This window comes from Macaca mulatta, chromosome 14, assembly GCF_049350105.2.
Source record: "Macaca mulatta isolate MMU2019108-1 chromosome 14, T2T-MMU8v2.0, whole genome shotgun sequence".
In the NCBI taxonomy this organism is placed as follows: domain Eukaryota; kingdom Metazoa; phylum Chordata; class Mammalia; order Primates; family Cercopithecidae; genus Macaca; species Macaca mulatta.
In genome coordinates, this window is record NC_133419.1 from 105,906,837 (window position 1) to 105,912,836 (window position 6,000).

Sequence of the window (6,000 nt, forward strand, 5' to 3'; positions counted from 1 at the left end):
GGCGGCAGTTCACCCAGGAGCTACATGGGACAAAGGGACCTCCTTCCTTTAGACAAGGAAAGCAGTGAGGGACTGTGCTACCCAACCAGGGTACTATGTTTTCCAGGATTTTTGCAATCCAGGGCTCAGGATATCCCCTCATGAGTGTACATCATCAGGACCCTAGGTCTCAACACAAAACTGGGCAGACTCACGGCTGCTGTTCTAGTCGGCGGCTGTTTGGGAAGGCACTGACTGAGCTGCAGGAGTTTTTACATAGTCCAGCAGCTCCCAGAACTCTAGTGAGGCAGGAGTCCTGTCCACTCTCATAGAAAGGGGGCTGAAGCCAGGGAGCAAAATGGCCTTGCTCTGCGGGTCCACTCACAGAAGCCTGCAAGCTTAGATCTACTGGATGAGAATCCCCACTAGCCAGCATAGCAGCCTGCAGTAGGCCAAAGATGATCCAGTTTCCTATGGCAGGGGCGACTGCCGTTACTGCAGCTCTAGTCAGCGGTTTTCCCCTACCAGTGCTAGGGAGGCTGCGCAGATTGGACTAGGCAGCACTCTGCGCAGCCCATCACAGTTACTGTGGCACATCATGGCCAGACCGCTTCTTTAGGTGGGACCAGATACATCCCTCCTCACCAAGCAAGGCATCCTTGCAGGAATTCCAGCAACCCCAGCCAGGAGTTTACAGACAGAGTTCTCATTTCCCTGGGACAGAGTACCTGTGGGGAGGGGTGGCTGTGGTCTCAGGTTCAGCCAACTTAATCTTTTTAGCTTGCTGGCTTTGAAGAGTCCCAGAGATCCAAACAAGGGGGATTCCCCAGCACAGTGCTCCAGCTCTGCTAAGGGATAGCCAGACTGCTTCCTTAAGTGGGTTCCTGATCTCTTTCCTGCTGAGTGGGTGAGACCTTTCAACAGGGGTCGCCAGATACCTCATGCAGGAGAGTTCCAACTGGCATCAGGTCAGTACCCCTCTGGGACGAAGCTTCCAGAGGAAGGAGCAGGCAGAAATCTTTGCTGTTCTGCAGCCTCCATTGGTTATACCCAAGTGAACAGTGTCTGGAGTGGACCCCCAGCAAACTGCAGCAGACCTGCAGAAGAGAGGCCTGACTGTTACAAGAAAAACAAAAAACAGAAAGCAACAATAATAACAACAGCAACAAAAAAGACCCTACAAAAATCCCATATGAAGGTCAACAGCTTTAAAGATTAATGGTAGATTAATCTCCAACGATCATGAAAAAGCAATGCAAAACTGCTGAAAATTGCAAAAGCTGGAATGCCTTTTCTCCCCAAATGATTTCAACACTCTCCAGCAAGGGCACAGAATAGGGCTGAAGCTGAGATGGATGAAATGACAGAAGTAGGTATCAGAAAGTGGGTAATGACAAACTTTGCTGAGCTAAAGGATTATGTTCTCACCCAATGCAAAGAAGCTAAGAACTATGATAAAAGATTACAGGAACTGCTACTTAGAATAACCAGTTTAGAGAGGAATACATACGACCTAATGGAGCTGAGAAACACAGCATGAGAGCTTTATGTTGCAAACACAAGCATCAATAGTCGAATCAACTAGACAGAAGAAAGAATATCAGAGCTGAACACTATTTTGCTGAAATAAGGCAGGCAGATGAGATTAGAGGAAAAAAAATTAAAAAAAAAAAAACAAAAACAAAAACAAAACAATGAACAATACCTTCCAGAACTATGGGACTATGTAAAAAGAGCAAACTTCCGACTGATTGAAGTACCAGAAAGAGATAGGGAGTTTGGAACCAAGTTGAAAAACATACTTCAGGATATCATCCAGGAGAACATCCCCAACCTAGCAAGACAGACCAACATTCAAATTCATGAAATTCAGACAACCCCAGTAAGATACTCCACAGAAGATCAATCCCAACACACAAAATCATCAGATTCTCCAACACTGAAATGAAGGAAAAAATGTCAAGGGCAGCCAGAGAGAGAGGCCATGTTACCTTCAAAGGGAAACCCATCAGACTAAAAGTGGATATCTCAGCAGAAACCCTACAAGCCAGAAAAGACAGGGGACCAATAGTCAACATTCATAAGGAAAATAATTTCCAACCCAGAATTTCATATCTGGCCAAACTAAGCTTCATACGTGAAGGAGGAATAAAATTCTTTTCAGACAAGCAAATGCTGAGGGATTTTGTCACCACCAGGCTTGCCTTGCAAGATGTCCTGAAGGACATACTAGGCATGCAAAGGAATATCTGTTACCACTACAAAAGTTTTGTAGCCACTACAAAAACCCACTAAAATGCACAGGCCAATGACACTATAAAGCAACTACATTAACAAGTCTGCAAAATTAACCAGCCAACATCATGATGACAGGATCAAATTCACACATACCAATATTACCCTTAAAAGCAAATGGGTTAAATGCTCCAATTAAAGACACAGAATATGGCAAGCTGGATAAAAAGACAGGACCCTTCAATATGTTGTATTCAGGAGACACTGTTGCTGGGAATGTAAATTAGTTCAACCCTTATGGAAGGTGATTCTTCAAAGATTAAAACCAGGAATACCATTTGACACAGAAATACCATTACTGGGTATATACCCAGAGAAATATAAATCATTCTAGTATAAAGATACATTACATGCATGCATATGCTAACTGCAGAACTATTCACAATAGCAAAAACATGAAATCAACTCAAATGTCCATCAATGATAGGCTGGATAGAGAAAATGTGGTACATATATACCATGTAATACCATGCAGTCATACAAAAGGATGAGATCATGTCCTTTGAAGGGACAAGGATGAAGCTGGAAGCCATTATCCTCAGCAGACTAGTGCAGGAAGAGTAAACCAAACACTGCATGTTCTCACTTGCAAGTGGGAGCTGAACAATGAGAGCACATGGACACAGGGAAGGGAACAACAAACACCAGGGTCAGAAAAGAGGATGGGGGATGGGGGAGAGCATTAGGGAAAAGAGCTAATGAATGCCTGGCTTAGTAAATAGGTAATGGTTGATCTGTGCAGCAAACCACCATGGCACATGTTTACTTATGTAACAAACCTGCACATCCTGCACATGTATTCCAGAACTTAAAAAATAATAAGTAATAAAATGGCAGTATGATGAGCAATGCTGAAGGATTTCAAGAGGTCAGAAATTCACCTTCACTTTTATTGAGTTTAGGATTAGAAAAGTCTCATGATTGCAACTGAATTTGTATTTCTTCCAGTTCTTCAAAATCTTCACATCACTGAGTGACTGATTTAAACCCAAACTATTTTCTCCTGCACAATGCAGGTGCATAATTTTGCATTCAATGCACTGTAGTGCTTCTTCAGAGTCTTATACTCTATCTGCTATTACTTTTGTATTTGTTGACTGTTAGGAGACTGTGAAATATTAGGGATCTAGGGTTTAATCAAAATTTACTTTGTATTTCTCAACACACTTAGCAAAGTTGAGAAATATGAAGATTCTCTTCATGGATTTGCCAATAATAAACTCTGGGATTTGGAACAAATGTCCCTTTTCAAATAATGCTCTCATCATCGTAACTGTCTTCCTTCTTCCCACCTCTCTGGCTGTGTTCTAAATTCTTCAAAGTTATGTAGTTACTATAATTTATATCTGTATTCCTAAAGCAGAAAGCCTTGAAAATGGTATTCTGAAGGAAAAAATTGGTGCTATTAGTCAGTTCAGGTCTTATGAATCAAGTCTAAAGACTCTAAATCCATTACCTCCTCTAAGTTTCATCTTTTGTTTTTTTCCCAGTGTGGTAAAAAACATAGGACATTTTCATTTTTATATCAGACTTAGTGGAATGCTTATGGAACTGTATGTTTTTGAACAGACATGACTCAAAAAGCAGGAGCATAAAGAGATAATTCTTGGCTCCCCTGGGGAAAGAAACAAAGCAAACATTTTAAAAAGTTCCACTAAAAGATATGCAAGTTATAGTGTCATACCACCAATGGGGCTATACACATTCTAAAAAGGAAAAAGCCCATGCTGTATCTAGATATTCCCCTGCTGAAATGAGCAAGAAACACCGATAAGTGAGCATTTGTGATCTTATTACCACCTCAGAAATCAACATGAACCGACCCTCAAAAGGAGTGGTTTAAGCAAAGAACTTTGAAAGAAGAGCAATATACTCTGCACTGACCAGAAGGAAGGTGTTCTTTCAGTATCCCCTGTTTATTACACTATGGGTAGAGAATCTCTTTTCCAAAATGCTGGGGACACAAAATGTTTTGGATTTCAGACTTCTCTGAATTTTGGAATATCTATATTATAATTACTAGTTGAGCATTCCTAATCCCAAATCCTAAAATCTGAAATACTTCAATAAGCACTTCCTTTGAATATCATGTCAACACTCAAAAAGTTTTTGATTTTGTTCAACAAGATACTAGCAAACCGAATACAGCAGTGTATCAAAAAGTTAATTCACCACAATCCAGTGCCCTTCATTCCCATAATGCAAGATTGATTCAACATACACAAGTCAATAAATGTGATTCACCAAGTAAGCAGGATTTAAAACAAAAAAGCAGACACAGAAAAGCTGTTGATAGAATCCAACATCCTTTTATGATAAAAACCCTCAACAAATTAAGTAACAAAAGGAACAGACCCCAAAATAATAAGAGTCATCTATGACAAAGTCATAGCCAAACATCCAAAAGCATTCCCTTTGAAAACCAGCACAAGACAAGGATGCCCTCTCTCAACACAACTATTCCACATAATCCTGGAATTCCTAGCCAGAGTGATCAGAAAACGGAAGGAAATAAAAAACATTCAAATAGGAAAATAAGAAGTTAAACTGTCATCCAATGGACAAAATTCAGTATCACTTCTGTACACCAAAACCGCTGAAGCTGAGAGCCAAATCAAGAACTCATTTCAATTGAAATAGCCAAAAAATAAAAAGAAAATACCCAGGAATATATCTAAAAGGTCTCTACAAGGAGAACTACAAAACACTGAAATCACACATGACACAAACAAATGGGAAAACATTCCATGCTCACAGAGTAAACGAATCAATACCATTAAAATGGCCATACTGCCTAAGGCAATCCACAGATTCAGTGTTATTCCTATCAAATGATCACAGAATGAAAAATAAAAACAATTCTAAAATTCATATGGAACCAGTGACGAGCCTGAATAATCAAAACCTCCCTAAGCAACAAAAACAAAGCTGGAGGCATCATGTTACCTGACTTCAATCTGTACTATAAGGCGATAGCAACAAAAACAGTGTGATATTGGTCCAAAAACAGACACATAGACCAATAGACAAAATGAAAAAACTTAGAAATAAAGCTGTATGTCATCTGTTCTTTGACAATGTGTACAAAAATAAGCAACAGGGAATGGACTCCCTATTCATTAAATGGTGCTAAGACAGAAAAAGAGAATATATTTACAAATGATGTATCCAACAAAGGTCCAATATCCAGAACCCATAAGTAACTAAAACAACTCAGCAGGAAAAATAAATAACCCTATTAAAAAGTAGGAGAAAGACATGAACAGACATTTATCAAAAGAAGACATATAAGTAGTAAAAAATATATGGAAAAATGTTCAACATCACTAATCATCAGAGAAAAATGAACCAAAAGCACCATAAAACACCATGTCACACCAATCAGTATGGCTATTAATAAAACGTCAAAAGTATATCATTGGTTATTATGTATAATAATTTTTATACATTGTTGGATTCAATTTTTTTAGAATTTTTGATAATTTTTATGTGTGAATTTATTAGATATATATTTTTTTTAATTTCTGGGATTAATGTGCAGCATGGGGAGGTTTGTTACTTAGGCAAACGTGTGCCATGGTAGTTTGCTGAACAGATCAAACTATCACCTAGCTATTAAGCCAAGCATGCATTAGATATTTTTCCTAATGCTCTCCCTCCCTTCAAATCCCCGTGTCAGGTCCCAGTGTGTGTTGTTCTCCTCCATGTGTTCATGTGTTCTCATTG

General features: G+C 39.3%; 1 protein-coding gene across 1 annotated transcript in view; it reads right to left on the bottom strand.

The window, feature by feature from the left end:
• Positions 1-5,134, bottom strand: part of LOC100426388 (caspase-1-like) — a 40,156-nt gene extending 35,022 nt beyond the window's left edge. Inside the window, exons 1-3 of the mRNA XM_077964930.1 lie at positions 1,971-5,134; positions 1,685-1,813; positions 918-1,076 (exon numbers count right to left, since the gene is read on the bottom strand). The gene's annotated coding sequence lies outside the window, so the exon portion shown is untranslated. The remainder of the gene's footprint in view (positions 1-917; positions 1,077-1,684; positions 1,814-1,970) is intronic.
• Positions 5,135-6,000: the final 866 nt, after the last annotated feature.